General features: G+C 34.6%; 1 long non-coding RNA gene across 1 annotated transcript in view; it reads left to right on the top strand.

Moving 5' to 3' along the window:
• LOC114581045 overlaps window positions 1–9511 on the top strand; it is a 29698-nt gene extending 20187 nt beyond the window's left edge. The window contains exon 3 of the long non-coding RNA XR_003702852.1: window positions 9050–9511. This is a non-coding gene — a long non-coding RNA (uncharacterized LOC114581045). The remainder of the gene's footprint in view (window positions 1–9049) is intronic.
• Window positions 9512–23057: the final 13546 nt, after the last annotated feature.

Below are 23057 nucleotides of genomic sequence, written 5' to 3'. Positions count from 1 at the left end.
CTCATTTGAACGATAATACAATCTTTCCAATGGAATGTTGGACTTGTGTAAAATTTGTGGATCAATGAATTTGCAATGTGTCATTAATTCATAAGTGATGATAACACTATATGATAACGATATATCTTCAAGGAGATGCATAATCTACTTACAAATGGAAACGAGCAGCTACATATAATGACGACAAACATTCAAATGTATTCAAATAAACATCAAACAAGCAGATGCCAACCATACAAGCAAAAGGACTTGCAAGGACTTGTGAACTTGGACTTGATTTGGATCAAGCATAGTGGATGTCAACATAACTTGAATCAAATTGATAGGGAACCAAACTCTAAGATGATAAATGTACAATTAGAGCAAAATAAGAATATAAAACTAAGTGATAATCAACCCATCTAAGTGGATATCAATGTGCAAGGAGAAAGTTATGGGCAACGTCGAGAAACAAATGAAAGACGTATGGCGAGCAACATTTCAAAAATGGTTTGCATATAAGCAAGGGACTCAAGAAAGATAAGTTTTCAATGCATATGAATAGCAGATTATGAAATCCAATCAATTTGGAGTATTTAAATGATCACAAACAAGGATATGAGCATATATTGCAAATCATATAATAATAGTGGTGTATTTTGTATCAATCATATAAAAAATATATATAAAGATTTGTGATAAGAGAAGAGCTTTGCATATGAACAACTCACAAATAATGAACAAGTCCTAATCATAGACTTGCAGGTTGATGTGCCAAACTCTTGCAAGCATAATTCACTCACAAGTGATAGTGAAGTTCCATGTAGTTCGCAATGTCCACATTAACAAACTCGCAAGTCTAGACAAAGAACCAAAACTTACCAATGGAGGAGATTCCTAATGAGTGTGCTGACTCATTAGAAAACTCTTGGATGATGTAGTGACAAACGAGCAATAGACTTGTCATGATGCAGTCTCTCTACAACTAATGTCAACTATTTTGAGAATGTATACAATAGCTCCCACAAGCATTAAAATACGTGAAAACAAATGCAACAAATTTCCAATTTACATTAGAGTAAGATAATGATGGTCTTTACAACAGTCATGCAGGAAGATGTAGTAATCCCCACTACATTCACTTGTAAGCATTAACAGAAGTTTGTAGAAAGGACACTAGTCTATTTATAGATAACGACGGTAGATGAGATGCAAAAGAAATAATCTCCTTACAACCAGCATCAAGTGTCTTCTGACTATAAGCAGTGACAGTCAACATGTAATGACTTGTAAATCAAAGCACATGAAGAGATCATCGATGAATGTGGCTCAACCGACAGCTAATATCAAGTTACAAATGAGCATACTGATTTGCATAATAGGCCATAATGAAGGGTATGTTGTAGAAATGAAGAGTCCTCTGTAAACATGAACATGTAACATGTCATTTTCAGATGGAGTCTGAAGGTCATAACAAATGTTGGAAGACTATAGAAATGGCGATCTCCTATGAGCTACTGTAGGATACCTATTACACACGCTATCTACAAATGAATATAAAAGGACGGTAATATATATCAACATTTGTAAGCATAAGCAGAAGATTTGTTAGTGCACTATAATCCACCTGCATAAAGCAATAAGTAGTGCACGACAGTCTACCTGAATAAAGCAGCGAACAACTCTATTCAAAAGTTGTTATGCCACGCCACCGGATCTGCAACATCTATGCAAGAGGACATAAGACTTTTACAAATATTTCAAAATACGTTCGCACATGCACCATAGTTTATATACACATAGGTACACAAGGGGTAAACGCAATCATAAAACCCGCATGGGCCTCAGCGAGCGTGTTGTAGGAACACACGTGAAGTTTAGGGATATTGCACGGGTCAATAAGTGAATTCAAGTTTGAATCTGATCCTTCTATGCAGATCAATAGGAGTCAACATGACTTGAACCATCAAACAAATATAGGATTGTTGCGACCGACATATTTGTCTTAATATATTCATATTAGGCCTTCAAGGCTTATAACAACGAAAATTCACCAATAAATGTTCAAAACCTACGAAACTTGATCCTCTGTCAGCAAACCGACAAAGTCGATAAGGTTCAATCATCAAATGAAAATGACCCCAAATACCCCGATGATAGCCGTGTTGAATGTTAATCTCAACCGGAGGATTCCATTCCAAATAATTCAAAATGCCACCCAAAAACCTACGAAGTTTAAAGCTCCATAGAAAATCTCAAAATCATCTAAATCCCAAATATTTAAAAATTGAAAATAAACCATCAAAATGCTTAAAGCAAAAATCTATCCACCCTCCTCAACAGTTTGTCAGGATTGACAAATTAAAATTTACTTCAATTCACATAGAGCTAATGACTAGTCGAAAATATCACTAGGATCTATTCTCAAATAATCTCATGCTAATAAGAACGTGGTACGTGTCTTTTGACCGGCTGTTTTGCCGTCAAATGACACTGCAAGATAAATGGTTATAATCCAAGGCCCTGTGAACCGAGTGGTTTTGCCGCCAAATGACACCATGAAATACTGGTTATGGCCAGAGCGAATACGCTCTTTAGTTGCATCAAATCCTTGAGATATGAATCAATAGGATATGATCGATAGGGCATAAAGCTCTCTGTTATCTAAGGTGGATTCAAATATATCCCCTTAGATAAATATTCAATACAGATCTATAAGGTACCCTTGGACGAATCAACCCATGACTGCCGACAAGGATCCTTCTGTCCGGTTTGGTCGACTACCTCCTTTGACTAAGTAAACCAGGGACCACGATGGCCCGGGATGACGGAACCATGGGATCTTGATCATGTCCATCATCCATTCCCCCCATTATCCGCTTTAAGTGCAAGATAACGAAATTTCTATTTTAAATATCGAATCTTCTTACCCTTCAAACATCTGAATCATCATAAGCTCATTGCTGCTACTATATGCCTGATACTACGTATCTACGGATATAATGTATATGATTGATGACTAGCCTTAATCAAAAGTTTTCTCTCATTATCGAGAGGAGTAATTAACTATAAGGGCTTGCGCCTATAGGAAACCAAAACTCATATCATAAAGTCCTCACAAAATGAGGGTGAAATCTCTGGGTAGTGTCTTATCTACAAACCCATTTTCTTTTCCAAAATTTACCCTGAAACTTAATCCTTTAAAACTCCCCAAAAAAGAAAAAGCATTGCGGGCAGAATTCGGGGCCGGATTTTCGAAGCCCATAGTCGGATTCTCAAGTCAACCCGAACCTAATCCGATTTTTAAAACGAGTCAAGTTTTTAAACCCGAATATGACCCGTTTGATAAAGGGGTTAACCCAAACCCAAACTTTTTCATGTTGGGTTAAGCTTTGACACCCCTATCTATTATAAACGCAGCAAGCAGTTTCAGATTCCCGTGGTCCTAAGGACCTTAACTACCCATTTCATTGATAAAACACTATCTATATAGCAATTTCGGTAAATAAACTATGTTTTAGGTACTGGTACCTTTTTATGGATTATTTTGTCTTTCCTTTGCTTAATGTGAATTTTCCTTCTATACGTTATCTTAACTTTTTTACTATTGCAGCCCATCAATTTTTTTTTTGTTATATTTTGTTTTCACAACAATGAGAAGATAACTGTGCTTGTTGACATTAGTGGAATTTTTTTTTTCACCTTAATCTTTACATGGCTGTTCACGGTTTTAAATAATAAATGTTGTTACACTAAATTGGTTACTAATTGCATTATTCCAACTGACTTTCCTACAATACAAAAATATAAAATTGGATTCTTTATTGCTGTAATTTGAATTTCAGATTTCCTATTCCTCTCCTTACTATTCCTCTACTGAATTTCTCCCTCGAATGTTCAAGCCATCACCAAGCTTTCCTTATACGCATTCCTTCCTGATTTTATTCCTTAAACATACATGTCATTAAGGTGCTTTCCTTGTGTACGTTCCCTTCCTGAGTTTCTTCTTGGACAAGTTTTCCTTCTTGGCATACAAATGTATTTGATTATAAACTTCTCTTTTTATAAAATTTTGATCAATTTCAATGTATTTGATTCTGCTATGCTGCACAAGATGCTGAGCCATACTTATTGCATCCTTCTTGCACAACATATTCATTTAGAAGCTCTTTCACTTCTTTAATTCTTCTAGAACCTATTGCACTCATAGCAACAACAAATCCCATTGGCCATGACCTTATGTTCTCCATCTACACTAATTCTTGCAACCATGTTTACTTAGGAGCAATGCACCGTTGTTGACCTCCTATTTGTGTTAGAATCCGCTTAAGTCAATGTTGATGCATGCTTCAACTTCTCTTTGCATTTTTTTTTTCCAATGAACAAGCCCTTCTTTGGACGACCTTTTTCATATTGCAGAATTTGATAGATAGCTTCAAGGCGTTCCTTCTTGAGAGAGTGGATAACTTTTCGAATTTGGCATGTGATGGTGGTGTAAATCCAACGTATTATCCAAAGATTAGGTAAAATCTTCACTGACCATGTATCATTTATAATAATTACAAAAATGACTGAATGATGAACTGATGCCACTTCAATAGAGTCTCCTCTTATATGGCATGTCTCAGAAGAGCCTCTTAAGGACATCTCGCAAGAATATCTCTTGAAACATTTCTCATGAATGTTGATTGGAAGCTATCTAATAAATTGTTTAGGAATCCTCAAGTTCGTCTCAGTGGTCTTCATGATCTACTCAGCATTCCTCTCAAAGCAATAACTCTTCTTCAACACGCCTCCAACATGACCTCTAACAAGCATTCATTGTAAAGCTTACAAAAACTAGCACATTCCGCCACTAATAGACATGCATTTAATGCAAAACATTCGTTGTACTCTTCAATTTTCATGCCAACAAGTGGCTACATTTTGGTGTTGCACGTTGCAAGATGCTGATGGAAACATGACTAGTGTCTATCAATCCTCAAGAAATCTTCACATGCTAGGGAAGTTTCTTCTTGTTCTCGGGAAGCTTCTTCTATTTTAGAATCCTCTCTCTACATCGAGGATTGTTCACCCTTTTTTTTTTGGACATTTAGGCCATTTAAGACAAACTCACATACACAAAGACTCGAACCCAAGACCTCTTTGTTTAAAGCCTAAGCTATCATCCAATAGGCTAAGGTGAGCTGTGTTTTCCCATTCTTGGATTGACCCTCTCTACCTCAGTATGATCCATCTTGTTCCTTGAAGGACTTCAATTCAACTACTCAATACATTATGTAGAGTCCCAAGGAGATAGCGGACTTATTGATGATAACATTTAATGCGTCACTATATCCCTATGATCGTACTATGTGCCATGGCATGCTAGGTACCTTGTGACCAGCACATAATGATTGGAATTCCATGACCAAAGATTCTGCTAGGTTGGTATATTAATAATATAATTTAATGGCGTTGCAACATCTTATCCAACTCTGGCGTGCATTGACCAAAGGAACCTCACAACTTCAAGGTAATGTTTATGAGCATTAATGACTAGGATGCATCTACAAATAACCTTGGAAGAACCACGGCCAAGGGGATGTACACTTAAGAAGCTTAACACTGTTAAATGCACTAGCATTGGTAGACCTTGGGCATTACTATTTTCTTCTCATCTCTCCTATACTTTTTCCTACATCTTCTATATTTCTCTCTTATAATGCAGGCTAGTCCTTTAAGGCCCCCTAGTAACAGGAATAAAAAGCTTTTGTTAGTGCCTTGTCATAGTGGATATAGTTCATGATGATTAAATCACTCTAAACTTTGTGCTCTCTAAATATACTTATCTTGTACGTTTACCTTGCTCTCTATGTTGAGTAATTTTGGTCAAAATGGGCTTTTCTTGTTCTTATTTGAAATCTTGGTAGAACTTATCCTTACCATTTCAATTAAGCCCACTATTCACCATTAGCTTTTGGCATGTCTAGAGGAAGCTAGCGTCATTGTGAAAAGAGAGACCTTGGGGATGAAACTCTATAGGAAGCTATCACTATCTCACACTATTGTCCATACTATAATGAGGCGCACCGCAATTTTATTTGTGTAGTGTGGCATGTGGTGTTAAAATAGCGTGTTATTTGTGCTATACTGCTATTGGTGGGTTATAATGCCAATTGCATTGCTCTTGCGGCATGTTCTGTTTCATGTCTTTAATTTATTGCTTAAAACTAATATTAAAATTATTTAATTTGTTTTTATTAGTGTGTTAAATAAAACATGCACACACCTAGTAGAAGGCTTCGCAGATCACATGCTAGTGATAGCTTTGACTCCTGGCAATATCGATGACTTAGAGGCGACATCTTTGACACCTTTTGACAATGATGGAGTCGATGCACCTAGCAATGGCTTTGACCCAATCGACTCTCTCAAAATAGTCTCCTCTTTGGAGGACAATCTCGACTCTTCACTTGCTCTTTGAAGGATGGCCCATAACCTGGTTCTCCTTCCTTGCAAGTTTTGCTACTAACTTGTATGTAAGATTGCAATCTTTTCATTTTTGCAAGTCCTCATAAGTTTTATTTATAAATGAAATAAACAACACATTCAAATGTATTTCAGGTCTAAGACAAATCCTACTTAGGAATTGTTTATGAGCAGACAAATCCTCATTATATCTTGTCTACAGTTCACAAATTATGATGGACAAGCTAACCTTTATTTCCCTTCATCTAAATGCATAACCATATAATTTAGTATATAGCAACCTGAAGTACCATACATGTCTTTCTCAATTTTATAGGCAAATTATTACGTCAGGTCACCAGACCTAGAAATAGGTCCGGATATCCTCTAAAAATTTGATGCGTGGAATGTACACGTGTCCTCAGAATTTTAAGTCAAGCGCAGGTAAAGCGCATTCAATGCGCATCCAAAGCGCAACTAAAGCGTAGTCAAAGCGCACAGTCAAAGTGCAGTCCACGTGACAACTTTTTAGTGGATGTCTGGACCTATTTTCTAGGTCCGGTGACCGGACATAATAATTTGCCCCTCATAACCCCCAATTGTGGATATTAGCATTTCTCTTAAGAAGTACATCCCGTTCCCTTTTTTTTTCTTTTTTTCTTTTTTAAGATTCTGATTACACGAGTTATTTCAGTCATATAACTGGGCTTACAGCGTAAATGTATTGCTGTTCTTTGCAATTCGATTCTTCCACCAATCCACCTACTATTTTATTCGAATAACCAGAGAACCGGTCCATCTGGCTAGCTTTGGTGTGCTGAACTGTTGCATGCCCCATGGATCAATTTATTTCAAAAATAAAATAAAATAAAAGACTCGATCTTTTTTACCTTGCTTTAGCATGTATAACTAACCATTGATTTAGTTATTCTATTTTAAAAAACAACGTTATTCTAGCACAGCATTCTAATAGCAAATGGTTGCTTTTTTCTTCTTTTTTTTTTTTTGAGAAAATTGAAGGCTTAGCCGATCTTATTTAAAATCAAAAGTGTACATGTGTAAGTAAAAGAAACCTATAAGAAGCAAGTAGAAGCGTACATGGAGAGGAAGCTAACAGGAACAAAATTAACAAAAATTGACTGGAAGACCTGTCTGTTAGATAATAAAACCACATCTTAGAAATGTATTTCTCTAGCTTACTTTCGGTCTATATATAGCATTGTATTTGTATTTCTCTGTTATGATGAAATAAAATTTCCCTTGTTATTTTTCCATTCTCTGTTTTCTGTACCGTTCAACACTGTCGGCCTGAACTCAGAAATACAAGCATAATCAAAAATCGCTATTCATATGCTCCTTTAGTTGCCCGGAGACCATCCAAAGTGCAAGTCAGCAGGCTTCATCATCGTTCAGGCCCAAAAAATTATGCCAGCCAAAAAGTGTATATGTTGAAGGCAAACGGACGAGTAGGGATGTTAAAACCACAATGATGCAGCAAAATTCCATAACAAATAGTACTACTCGAGAAACTCCCACGGCCCAATCCACCCTCCAAAGTATTAAGGCGTATTGAATAGAACAACCAAGGGAGACATTGATGTACATCTTCCAGAAACAACCATTCAACAAAAACAAAACTATGCGGCATATCTAAAATTTAGTCTTTCCTTCACAGAATCCCCATCTTTCCAACCTGAAATCTTTAAATTCATTGCTCTAGCAATCCTTTTGGTAAGAGTGAAGACACACATAACAGTAAAGTTAAATCTCATATTATTCCATTCGATCCACAAGTAGTAAATAATAGCGTTTGAGGGTGAGAAGAATGACACATTTAATGTTTTGAGGTACTGAGAGACTACCAACGTGATTGAAAGCTTGGGCAATGTTAGGCCTAAGGTAAAAGCTCTGAAACGAGGGAATAAGCTTTTTCAGCACTGAGAATGAATATTAACAAAAGTAGAATTTCTGTTTCAATTGATGTAATACTTAAGTTTCTAGCCTCCTCTTTTTGTGCTGAAGCAAGATATTTTGGTGGAGCAAGTGCAGTTTTGTTATCAGATTTTTACCTCTAGCCCGAGAATTTGATTTTGATGGCCATGTAAGAACAGTTTTATTGCCTTTTTCTTATTCTTCTGGCTCGAGATATTGGTATTGGTGGGCAATGATGTGCGGATTGGGACGGCAGAGATTTTGGTCCCTCACTCATTGCAGCTGCTTTCTACTTTGCAACCAGGGGAATGGTCTTCTTTTGCGGCAATTGCTTTTGAACTAAGCCCTCCTGCTCTTTCAGATAGAATTGTTTTTTTTTTTTTTTTTTTTTTTTTTTTTTTTTTTTTTTTTTTTTTTGGTTAGTTAGCTTTTGTATGTGTAGCTATTTACACAGCCTCCTTTGGCATCCTTTTGGCTGGTTTTTTTATTGCAAGGTTTATATTTTCACACCTATAACTAGTTTCTTTTAATAGAAATGGGTTTTGCACTATAATTTTCCCAAAAAAAAAAAAATCATATGTGTCAAGGTTTCAGTGTGCGCACCACAAAGGATACAGCTGGTATCTTGGATGTGAATGTTTCTAAATGGTTGCTTTCACTCACTGCAAAGTCATGTCTACGATTGCAGCTGCAGTTTCCTATCATGTAGAATCTGCCGATTTGATTCAAAAGAAATCTGCTGTTATATTGTCTTGAGATGCTGCACAACAGGAACAGACAATGAGCTATTGACAAAAAGGGTTTTCGTTATTGCTCTCAATAGTAGAGCATTGCTGCAGGCCATTTAGAGAATACTGAAGCCATGCATGTGCAGCACCTAATAGCTAGAGCTGCAGAATAAATTGCCAAAAAGGTTTCTTGATATTTTGGGTGTTCATTTAAATCGTATATTTTTTTTAGGTATTTAATTTGATCTTAAGCTATTAAACTTGAACAAATTTGATTGTACCATTAATTTTGTCGTTTATTTGAATAAAAATGGGTGGAGGAAAGCTTTTTGTGAAGCCATTATATATATATATATTTAAGGTCTAAAGATTGATCTTAAAAAGTTCAAAAATGACCTCACGAAACTTTCCTCTAAATTCTATTTGTTTCGGATAATTTTTTTACTGCGTTATAAAAGAGTTTTTTAGTAAAATAAATTTTATTTCAATAAATTTTTGTACCAATAAAATTATTTTAGAAAATAATAAGAAAGTGTCCGAAATGAAGCCTAAATTAAGGATTCGTTTGGGATAGTTTTTTTGATGTTTTTTAAAGCAGTTTTTTAGTACACAGATTTCGTGTATAAATTTCGTGAATTAGTGATTTTTTGTATTATAAAGATGTTTTAGAAAGTAACAAATAAGTTGTCCCAAATGAAACTTAAATCTCTAGAAAATTTTGAGACTAAAAGTGATGCATCTAAAAACTTTAAAAATTAATTTAGACATTTACTAATCTAACAAGGTAATCTAACAAGGGAGTTATCAAGGCAGCTTCTTTGTAAGATATGAATTCAGGGCTCTCGTTTCTTTTTTTCAAATCCAAGGAATTGTAGTATTCTTACCAGCCAAGATGTCAAAAGTCTGTAATTACACAATTCGAGAGTGAACAGTAAGTGAATTTAAGGTTTTGTTTGGGATAGTTTTCTTATTACTTCTTAAAACAACTTTTTAATACAAATAATATTTTATATCTTGTACTAAAAAGTTGCTTTAAGAAGTAGTAAGAAAGCTGTCCCAAACAAAGCCTGAGTCTCATCAGCATAGCATGCTGATGTCTGGTGATGCAGCCTAAAATTTTTTTAGGGGCATAAAATAGATTTCTCAAATATTCTCTAAATTTTTTTCATCTAGATTTAATGTCAACATTTGCAATTTTTAAAATTTTTTATTTAAAATTTTATTTTAAAAGCTAAAATATAAGGTGATAAAACTTGCAATCTATAGTGCTTATTACTCATATTATGAAAGAGATAAATAATTATTTTACTATCAATACAATCAATCATTTTTTTCTTAATCTGATTGACAAAAGTATCATTCATATATCTATTGACTTCAAATTCTATTTTGTAATTGATTGTTCATAATAATCTCGGAAAATAACTCTTTTAATTTATATTGCATTTATCTTATTTTTTTAATTTATTATGTTTCTTGACCTTTCAGGAGCAGTGCTTCTCGTCATCTCGTTGTCATAAGTTATTATACTGTTAACAAAATTTTATAATTAACATCTCATATATAAGAAGAATCAGATCCGTTATAAGTGGTGGGTTAGCAAAAACATATCTTCTTAGGACAAAGCTTCAAACACTCATAAATTAGTACAATTTTCATGCATTTGCTTGTGGAATGATGCACCCTTAGTTTATAAGAAGATGATGGCACAAAATCACATGTAATATGTAAGAAAATGATGATCAAATATAGCTAACAATATTTCTCCTTTTTTTGTGTAAAAATTCACAAAGAGGACTACAAGTTACATAATGATGAAAAGTACAAATCATTAAAGGAATAAAAGCTCACTAAAAATGCAGCATTTGAAGGAAAACCTAATGAGCTTGAGTTCCTATCTATTACAAGGAAACAAATAAAACCCAAAAAGACAAAAGCCAGAAAAAAAATCTAAAGAGAAAACTAGAGACGACGAAGAGAAGAGGAAAGTCACAATGGAATCTTGAAGGGAAGGAGATTTATGGGACTAACGACGTATAAGGAAGAAGAGATAAGAAAATTGATGTGGGACTTTAATGGGAAAAAAAGATCAATGTAAACAACATTGTATGAATAACAAAGAAGTGGCTTCGGGATCCTGCTATCGAATGGGGATGATATCAAAGGCATGTGAAAGATGAGGAGTTCAGTGTCAAATTATAATAAAGAGGATAGCAATGGTGTTATTTTATTCTTTTTACCAAATATTATTGGACAATGTTAAATACAAATGAGATTTCTTGTGTTCCATCCCATACAGATTAATGAAATAAAAAGATAAGAAAATTGATGTGGGTCCTCAATGGAAAAAATGATCCATGGAATCAACATTGTGTGAATACCGAAGAAAAGGCGAAAGAAGTGGCTTCGAGATCTTGCTATCGAATGGGGATGAGATCAATAGCGTGTTAAAGATGAGGAGTTCAGTGTCAAACTATAATAAAGAGGATAACAATGGTGTTATTTTATTTTTTCTACTAAATATTATTAGACAATGTTAAAGATAATTGAGATTTCTTGTGTTCCACCCCTTAAAGATTAATGAAATACCAAATTGTGTAAAAATACGAATAACTAATTAACTATTTTCTTAGTTGAAGATGAATTTGATCATTGAGATATCAAATTTATCTTTAATCTTCTTTAATCCACACTCTCTAATAAAAAAATTATATATCTTATAATTTCCCCCTATGCAATAAATATGCTTATAATAATATTCAACTTCTTCTTGCATACAATACCTAAATAATTTCTAAGGCTGCCATTTCCACTCAACACAAGCAAAATGTTTATGATAGCTTGAAACTATTGAAGCAATATGTAGATTTGGTGGGTAGATATTTCTTCGATGGAATGATATTGAATCTTAACATAAATGATACAATGATGAGATATATTTGCATGTTTCAAAGAAGGACACCAAAGTACTGAAAAGGAATTGATGTTCTCCCATTGGGTAGTCGTCTCTTGTCAATTTGCTTTCTCGAAACTACACACTCCCAAATCTTAGACAACTTGGAAGCAAAGCTAAATCCTGTGGCAAACCAAAGGCTGGCTTCCATAAGGTTTTCTACTTGAGTCTTCCATTAACCTTTTTGACTCATAAGACATTGGAGACAATATCAAGTCTTTGAAAGTTGTGGAGCTAGCAAATGAATCTAAGCTTATAGTCAAATTGTGTGTCTCGCCTAGAGGAATCCAATGCAACAAAGAATATTTAATTCTAAGATTATTAAGACATTTTAATGCTGAAAAAATAATATATGATCAAATGAATCAATCTAAAATTATTAAAATGTTTCTCTATAAATTTCTAAATAGACTATTTTATTGTATGAATCAAATATATCATTATTTAAAAGGTGTTTAATGTAGGTGAGATGGTATCTGAAGGTATCATAACTTTATAGTATATATACAAACATCAATATGTCTGATGTTGAGAAAATACGCTCCGCGCCTTTATCTCTAAAGGTCATTATTCGTGAAGGTTTGTAATATTATTAGATTTGTTGACCATAAAATTGCTCCATATAGGTTCAAGGGATATTTTTGTCCAAACAAAATTGTTGGGCGTATTTTCTCAACATCAGACAGATTTATCCGTTTTCAAATATTATGGGATATACAAAATCATATTCCCCTATATATATATATATAGTACAAAGATACGGTCAACCAATTTCTCTCCTTCGCTCTCGAGCTAGTGCGCTTTTCCTTTGGCGGCTAGGGTTCCGGCTTTGGCCCCCGCCGGTGGGGGTTTCTAGCCCGTTTCTTCAGGAAAGTTTATCGTCTCTCTTTTCTGTGTTACTGGGGTTTGTAGTTTTTATTTTCTTCCGATTTTACCGGTATGGCTCCGATCAAATTGAAAGATCCCGATTTTTTCGGGGGGATCTCTCACTCTAAATCTTTTCTTCAAGCGCTAGCTGGATTGTCTTCCTCTTTTCCAGATTTGAGGCATTCTACCTTTCGTGGTATACCATCTCTTTGGGTTTCTGATGAGGAAATTAGGGATTTGGCTGTTCCTTTTCGGTTTTCGTTAGTTGGTTTCTTCCCGTCGAAACGTCCTCCTCTTGACGCGATTCGCAAATTTTTCTTTAATTTGAAGCTGAACGGTGAAGTCTCTGTGACCGTTTTGGATTCTACACACATTTTGATTAAGTTATCCAACGATTTAGACTATTGTAGAGTTTTTTTCCACCGGTCTTACATGGTTTTCAATTGTTTTATGAAAGTAACGAAATGGTCTCCTACATTAGATATCGGAGTTGAGTCGCCGATCATCCCGATTTGAATTTCATTTCCTCATCTTCGTCCTCATTTCTTTGCGCCAAGGATTCTGTTTGGGCTTGGTGAGTTATTTGGCAAACCATTAAAAATAGATGAAGCAACATCGGCTGGTTCACGTCCATCCAATGCTCGTGTTTTAGTTGAAATGTATATTACCAAAAAATTTACGAAGCAAGTTTGGTTAGGTTCTGAGGCTCAAGGATATGTTCAGGATGTGGTTTTTGATGAATTTTCTCATTTTTGTAGTGTTTGTAAATGTTTAGGGCATGTGTCTGGTAAATGCAAATCCGATTCTAGCTTTGGTAAAGCTGTTATTGCGATTGATACTGTTGAGGTTTTACCGGTTGCTGGTGTGTTAAATGAAGGTTTGGATATTTCCTCTGTTCCGGAAAATGTGGCTAATGTTTTGGTTAATCATGAGATGGCTGGGGTGGCTTTTCTTACTGTGGAGGCCGAGGGCTTTTCGCCGGCTGATGGGGTTGTTCCGGGTAATTTGGGTATATCGGTGGGTGTTAGTAATTGAAGTTGTTGGCTAGTGATGGTGGTATTTTGACGGCTGATGCTGGTGATTGTGTTCTGTCGCATACGGCTACCCCTTTTTTTTCCTTCGAGCAATGGTTTGCTGAATGTTTCTGAGCTTGCGGCTTGTAATTTGGAACCTCTGGCGGCTTCGGTACCGCTAGCGGGTTCTGAGATTTCACTTGTTATGTGTGTTGTGGTTGAAAATGGTGGTATGCAGGTTACAAAGAATTTGGAATGTGGTACTGATGGTGGGATACCTGTTGTTTCTGTCGGGCTTGTGGATGAGTCTACGCATATGGTTAGTGTGGAGAGGTTTTCTTCTACCAAAAACTTGGTTGTGGTGCCAGTCAATGAGGTGGATGTTAATGAGATGGCTACTTGTATGGGTAATTCATCTGGTTTGACGATTAGAAAACAGGGAGATTGGCTGGTTGATTCTTCGGATTCTGAATCGGAGTCTGAGTTAAATATTTCTAACAATGAGTTTGTGCTTGGAAGTAATAAAAATGTTGACACTCGGGGGAAAGAGAGTGGAAGAGAGCATTCAAGAGAGGATTCCTACCACTGGAGCGAGAAGGCTTCACTTGGAGTTCAAAGGTAAGAGTCTCTAATTGTGAAATGGGATTACTTCACTCTTTTCCTTCTTCCTTCTAGATTCTTGTGAGAAGATCTGTCAAGGAGATCCGGTTCTCTGCCGACACTTGGAGAGTGTGAACAGCCGAAGGGTTCTCTGCCCACACTTGGAGAGTGTAAACAGCTGAAGGGTTTTTGCCCACACTAGGAGAGTGTAAAAGGACGAACGGTTCTCTGCCAACACTGGGGATAGTGTGAAAGGACGAACGGTTCTCTGCCAACCCTAGGAATTGTGTAAAAGGATGGACGGTTCTCTGCCGCACCGGGGAGTGGTGAAAAGAGTGTGTTGTAAATGATTCTCCGCCTTGCTGTGGGTGCAAAAGGAGAGTCACTATTGGTATTAGTGCAATACTCAGAGGGTGCCTCTGAGGAGTGGATGTAGGTCTGGTTATAGACCGAACCACTATAAATCTGGTGTCATTTACTTTACTGTTTTTACGCTTCCGCACTTTATATTTTAGTTTTAAAAACTCTATGGTTGAAAAACATATTTCTGCAAAATTTAAAAGAAAATTTATTTCGGTTCAATAATTTTCTAAAAGAGGACTTAAATTTTTTAAACTATCAATTCACCCCCCTCTTGGTAGCCTTGGGACAATCACTTAGGCTTAACTACATAATTTCTAGACTCAACAAGTGGAATGATCGTAGTTAGCATGTGATGGAGGTTAGAAGGACCATAGTCGATGGGCAAAAATGGTGGGAAAGATCATCATCGGGAGGAGATTTGATTATAATCGGTGACTGAACCTAAGTCCAACAATAATTGGTGGTCAGGTGGAAGTTCGACAATTGTCAGTGGCTGGGTGTTAATCCAATAATAGTTGGGGGTCGGCCTAAAGTCTGACAAAATTTTGACGATGGATGGTGGCCGGTGTAAATCCAGCAATAGTCGGTGGCCGGGGGGAAGTCCGACAACAATCGATGGCTAAGCATAAATCCAATTATAATCGATAGCTGGGCGATGGTTGAGGAGGAGGTTGGTGGTAAGAGAGATCTCATATTTCTCTTCCTCTAATCTCTTATTTTTCTTACTTGCTCCCCTCCTTCCTCCTCGCTAAATAAAGAATGAGGGGTCTATTTATAGTTTTTTACGAGTGACATGACCAGTAAATAGGGATGAGATCAAGGATATGATGGGAGTGTTTTGAATGGACGACCGATTTTGATTCATTTGATCATGGATCTCTTATGAAGTATTTGAGTGCCTTAATTATGTTAGGATTAGACGATCTTGGACTCGTTGGATTCGTCTTGTTGGGCACTGAATTCAACTATAAGCATGTTATGTTTGGAAATTGTTTGTTCATCCAATTTATGATTTAAAACTTCCAAATGATCTTCAAGCTTTGATTTGGACTCATTTGGCCTCGGATTGGATCGAATTTGGTGTTGTTGGGTTCTTCTTTTTAAGACTTTCAGTTCAGCAATAAGTTTACAGAAATCAAAGTTTAGATGGTCCCAAATTTAATTTTGAAAATTTCCACCTTTATTTATCCTTGAGATATGTGCCTAATCATGATTACTTTTTGAGAATATATCAATTACTTAGTCTTTATCGATAGAAGAAAATCGGGGTTATAATTTTACACGTAAATCGATTCATATTTTGGATTTAGGTTTCGTTTGGTTATTTGGTACTTTTATAAAAGACAGTTTTAAGAAACATTGGTTCAGAAAATGGAATTTTATAATGGAGAAGCATATAAAAAGCTTTCTCAAAACAACAGAAAAATTAAAAAAAAAAGTGTTATTGGGATTGTGATTCGACGAACCAAACAATAAAAAAGAAAAAAAATTGTCATTTTAAAATGGAATATGCACCAAAAACTTCCAATCAAACGAAGCCTTAGATTTAAAACTACTATCATATAAAATTCAAAATATAATCTAAAATGCATTTGTATAATTAACAACATGAGCTGTGAGGATTTAAATAAATATTAAAATAAGGCATGATAACGTGAATTTAATGGCATTATACTTAGCATATGATGACAGAGCAAAAATTATTTTATCAATTTTGATCAACTTGTTTTGCATCAATTTTATTAGTGTATGCATAGTTAATCTTTTTTCCCCTATTTTTCTAGTATAATTTTCACATACGAAAAGTAATATCGTAGCTGTAACTTTTCTATGCTCAACGTAGGGCTTATCTGAAAGTGCAACACATGGATCAAAATTCAAAACTTAGATTTCGTTTGGGACAACTTTTTTGCTACTTTATAAAATTATTTTTTAGTTAAAAATTTTTCAATTCAAAAAAATTTTAACTAGAAAACTATTTTAAAAAGCAACAAAGAAGCTGTTCCAAGCGAAGCCTTAAAATAAGTATGAACATCATATATTAGAGGATCAACTTTGGTTACAACTTCAAAGTAATATTCATGTATCTCAAGCATAATGCACACAATTTTTTCATCTAATATCTGTGTATGCATCAAAAGAAATCTCGCTAGCAATTATCTTTTTATGCTTAATGTCTTGAGCAATAATCCGACAAATAGCCTTAAATAGCCTTAAATAGGTCAGATATCATTGACATATTTTTCTCGATCTTTTTACATAGATTAAAATCATCGAACAACGCTCTAAAAAATAACATTGGATATGTCAAACATCCCTAATGTATTTCTCTCAACCACTTTCACATAGATTAACACCATCAATTAATATTTTGATAAACAACATTGGATACACCAAACATTTAGGATGAATTTTTCTCAATCTCTTCAATGCAGATTAATTTTATTGAATAATGCTCTAACAATCAGTTTTGATTATGTGAAATATTTTTTATTGATTCATCTCTACCTCTTCAATATAAATTAATTCAACTGAGTAGTATTCTATTAAATAATCTAGAATATATTAAATATTCTAGTTAGATTTCCATCCAATCTTCTATCACAAATTAAAATTTGAGATAGTACCCCATTCTAAATGCTAAACAACATAAAATTCTAAAAAGAAGTCTTAGTAACCTCCTTAATATAAATAATGAGCCAAGTTAAAATTATGGCTCCATTTAGGACAGCTAACTTAATGTTTTTAAAACTATTTTTAGTATAAAATTTTTTTGAGATTGATATCGAGCATTAAATTTGAGGCATATTCAAGTTGGAAACTTTTAAAATTAAAATTGGGACTATCTAAACTCCACTTTTAACAAACTTATAGTTCAACTGAATGTCTCGAAGAGATGGACCCAACAACACCAAAATTGGTCCAATCCAAACCCAATTGGGTCCAAAATGGGGGTTGAAGCACATTTGGAAGGTTTAAAGCATAAATTGGATGATATAGTCAAATCGAGTGGCTCGACAAGACGAATCTAACAAGCTTAATAACACTTAATTAAAACATCATTAAGGTAATTAAATCTTAAATGAGTATTATATGATCGAGGAAATCAATATAAGACGTCTGATGGAGCACTCCAAAATTATCCTAGATCTTTTTCATATTTATGGAACATGCCACTGACAAAAATTTTATAAATAAACATATGCTCTCTTCATGAAGAGGTTTTTAGCTGGAGATTGGAGAGAGCTCTGAGGCTTCAAGAATCATAGAGTTCAACTCAAATTTTCTTCATAACTACAGTCCCTCCAACCTCTGTCGCCTGACTAAGGTCCCTTCAAATTCTATTGCTTGACTATAATCCTACCGACTAAATGAACAAACAAACTTTTGTTGAGAATATCTTTCATATCATTGGATTCTTTTAACCCCAACTTTGCCATGTACAATATTGGTTACCTTGATTTTGTTAAACCTTTGGTCAAGGGGGTTGACCTGGTCAAATTGACCAGGCTAGGCCTTGAGGCCCATCCCAGTCAGTTCAGTGGGTCAACCTGAGTATGTTAAGCCCAGACCCAGGTTTTGGGTCGACCTGGTTGACCAGGTCAACCATGGTTAACCTGCTCAATCTCTCCCCTCCACTGGGCTCAGCAGTCGAACCAACTTTGTTGAGTTTAGACCAGAGTCCTGGGTCAACCTGATTGACCAGGTTAACACAAGTTGGCCGAAATGGACCTAAACCCTTCCATTCAATTTCAAATCGAATCCAAACCCTCTCGAGCTCATTCCTCCTCACCTTTGGACTCAGTGGGTCAAACCCAATCTACTAGGCCTAGACCCATGCCCTGGGTCAACCTAGTTGACCAGGTCAACCTAGGTGGACCCAATTGGCCTTAATGGGTCTAATTTCATTTCAAGCCTAAATATTATCCTACCCATTGGATTCAACTCATCCCCTTTGACCTATTTGACTGGGTTGACCAGGTCATCCATTGACTTGGCCAACCCAAGTCTTAAATAGGTCAAAATGACCTATTTAAGCCCATTAAGAGCCTATCAAGTGCATTTAAAGCCTTCTTAATGCATTGGGATTTAAACCATAGAAAATTTAGCTTATTTTCCCTCCTAATGAACTCTAGATTGAATCCTATCCATCCCCTTGGAGTTAGGAGCCTTTAAATAGGGAAAAATTAGGTTTTGAGGATTTTTTGTAATTGCACCTTGGATAGATCTCCTCAGCCCCTGAAATTTGGTGAGGAGACTCCCATGACCTTCCCCCACTTTCCCCAAGTCAAACCCGATGGTTACACCTTTCCAGCGATGAGGATTCTGGCCAACCGAGGGCTTAGATGTTCCAAGGCTTCCCCAGCTCGATCCAAGGCATTTTGAAGCTCGAGTTCAACTAGGAAAATATATGAGGACAGTCTATAAGCTCAACCGTACGAAGATCTTTTTAAATCCACTGTATGGATTAGGTAAAACTCAAACCCTAAACTAGAGCACTTAGATTTAAATAACTTGTGATTTATCACATTTTAGATCAAAATTTTTCTCCCCAAAGAATGCTCTCCATACATAGACATTGTGCTCCAAATTTCATTGATTTTCATTGAGCTGCTTACGAGAATGAGTCAAAAAATGTGTTAGGATTTTGGTATACGTCCGGCTTGTATGGCAAGAAATCTGGACCGTTGATCTCATGATCAAAGGTTAAGATCACGCTATTTTGCGCTCCTGTCCGATCCCGTGTATCGATCCGCTGTGGCTTCTCATCGTCTAGTGAGATCTGGGCCACCCGTTTTAAGCAGCAGAGCATTGGACGGCTCTGCATCCATGCCGACGTAATTAAGTGGCTGGGCACTGATTCCTGCATCGCCCCAATCATTGCCTGGGACGGGGAAGCGAATCCTTGCCCACCGTATGGCCTGTGCCATCCGTCGCCGCGACAATCATTGCCGCGATCACGGGAGCCATTCCTGTGCCGCCACATAGCCCTAGCCGCCACTGTGATTTGAACCCGCGAACCAGAGGGCGCCACGTGGCCCGCCGCCATTTTTTTAATTAATATTAATTTTTAAATTCTTTTTTTAAAATCAGATTTCTTCAATAAAGCATCAAATTTTCATTTTTAATCCAAAAATTTCGTACAATATATTGTTTTGCTCGTATTTTGATTCTCTACAATTTTAAAAAAATTTAATTAAAAATATTATATATTTTTTAACATATTAATAAAATAATGCAAATTATTAGTTTAATAATATTATTATTCTATTTTAATTATTATTATTTTATTGTCACCAATATTATTATTATTATTTTAAGTATTTTGAGTATCATTATTATCATCTTAAATATTATTTTATTATTATTGATATTATAATTATTTTAATAACTTTAATTACTTTATTATTATTATTATTATTTTAATTAAAAAATTATTATTAATTATTATTATTATTATTATACACTATATTTTTTGTGTAGTTTATTTTAATAATTATTTTTAAATATTAATTATTTTAAATTTGTTTTCTTGGAACCCTTTTATTACCTTTAAAACTTAAAAAATTCATAACTTATTCATTTTAAATCAGATTTTGGCGTACCATACCTCTTTCTTTTCAGAAAATTATGTATTTTAATTTAAAATTATTTCAAAAAATTAAGTTTACTTTTTCTAGCAGATTTATATTTATATTTAATTATTTGATTATTTAGCTATTATCTAAATAATTAATATACTAATTATTTTGAAATTAAAAATTATTTTTAAATCATTTTAAAATCTCATTAGGGTGGTCAGTGGATCTTTCCTATATGTATTTATTATAAATTGATTTATTTTTAATTACCCTATTTTCCAAAATCTATATATTTATAAGTATTTTAAATTATTTTAAAATTACTTATATTTTAAACCATAATTTCATAGGATCCACTACTTGTGAAATTTTGAACATAGATTATTCATTTGAATAGCAATCATGGGAGATTGGATTAGTAAATGATTGAGTTCCAATCATTCACTAATACTTCATTAAGCACACTTATTTTTCTTTTATCATACTTTATATGTGTAGGATATACGAGCACTTAGTTTAGTCTCTTCTAGATCTAAAGATATTGTTTGTTTATTATTTTTTTGTATTCCCTACATTGTTACCTCAAGGTTTATTCCACAACTTTATTTTAAATCCCTCTAACATAGTGACACCTTAAGGACAAAAATTAAGGATACGTCTAATAAACTTAGAAAAATTTTAGAAGCTAGGATAGATCATTGATTGAAAAAAATTAAGGATCCGTCTAATAAACTTAGAAAAATTTTAGGAGCTAGGATAGATCATTTAAACTTAGTGACATCTTAAACATCCCAGAATTTTCTTGGATTTTTTTAGGGCTCTTTAGACCCTTTAATTAACCAACCCTAATTTACCCGTTAATTAGGGCCCGATACATTCTAAAAATTATAATAAATCTATTTTAAATCAAAAAATTTCCTACCATAACTCAAACTCTTTAAATTTAACCCTTAGTTTGACCTTAGCATGACCCTTAATTCAACCCTAATTAAAAATTAACTTTTTACCCCTATTAGATAATTAAAAATTATTAAAATTCTAAATTTTTCCCAAACACTTGGGAATACCTTCTTAGGTCATTTCTAACCTTTGGGGATGATTCCAATTAGTTTGGAGCTGATTTGGATCAAAACCCTAAAATCACCCCTAATTAGGTAGTTTTAATTATTCCCTTAAATGCCCAAATCTTTGAAAGTTCATAATTTTGTATAGGAAACTCCAAATTCAGCAAACTCAAAGCCTAACTACTCATCTTAAGCCCTAGTATTTATCAAAAAGGTTAGAAACCCCAAACCTAGCCTATTTCCTATAGTGACCTTTTGGACCCCCTTAACCTAACACCTAGGAGGACCCGAGACTTTTCAAAATTGGATAATATAATTTGAACTTCAAATATCATTACCCTAAATATTAAAAAGTGATCAACTAACTAAATTAACTGAAATAGATCCTAATTCACTAATATTTAAACTTTAATTAAAATTTTCTTTTATAGCCTTCAACAAATTCTAACCTTAGGCAACTTGAACTAATCATCCTACATATGACCTATTCAAAACCACACAAGCCTTACACGCACATAAAATTATTTATTAGGGCACCACTTCTAAACTTAGGCTAGGTTGGTGTTTATTTTTCTACTGTATGTCGGGCTTTCCGAGATTTTATTGCATGTTATGAAAATTGATATTGTGTTTGCTTACTTTTACTGCACTATGTGGATTGATGTGATGGGTGATATATTTACCCATAGGTTAGGAACAATATTTTTATACTAATAATGTCTCCTGCAAGTGGCCATGCTCATGTAGCGTTAAATAAAAGGGGGGAAACTATCATGATTTAAAAATACTAATAATATTTTATGTAGGCGCTTAAGAATTGCTCAACCCCCCAAAATAAATGAGGGCCAAATAAAATCATAATTATAACTACTACAGGTGGATTTCTTAGCCCTCATAATTAAGAGCATGATCAAGCATGTGGCTGTGATGAGTATTTTTGTTTCTATATAAACTGCTTGAGATTTTTATTATAATAACCTTGTAGGAGTCTAGAATTTACTACTTTCAATTAATGTAATATTTATAATATTAGTTTGAGTTGTGAAAATGATATTTGAGTCAGGATATCCTTATCCAACTCGAATTCCAAAAGAAGAAGGCATCCTCAAAGGGGAGAGTCTTCTTCCATTTGAAAGATCGAGTTTGGATGGCTTTTATATATCCAAAGAGAAAAGGCAATACTCTCCTAAAAAGGGATATTTGTCTCTTTATTTAGATATTCAAGAAATGATGAATCCATGGAGTCCAAAGAGGAGAAATCCAAGAGTCCAAGGAGGAGAGATCCAAGAAGGCTAAAGACTTGAACACCCAATATCTCACTTAAAGTCATTTGCGTCATTCCTAAGCTTAGAAATCCAGATTATTGGTAGTGGTGCTCGACCACTTTACTTTCTTGTAGACCCTGGGTTGTAATTAAGGGTAGTTGGCTTATGGACATTTATTAATTAGTTTGATTATTTTTACTATATTTTAGTTATAATTGTGTGCCTCCAGGGTTGTCTGATTTTCTTAGTTTATTGGTGATC

Source organism: Dendrobium catenatum, unplaced genomic scaffold, assembly GCF_001605985.2.
Source record: "Dendrobium catenatum unplaced genomic scaffold, ASM160598v2 fragScaff_scaffold_1483, whole genome shotgun sequence".
Classification (NCBI taxonomy): Eukaryota; Viridiplantae; Streptophyta; class Magnoliopsida; order Asparagales; family Orchidaceae; genus Dendrobium; species Dendrobium catenatum.
Note: the sequence above shows the minus strand (reverse complement) of the source record. Positions and strands in the feature narration are given on the sequence as shown.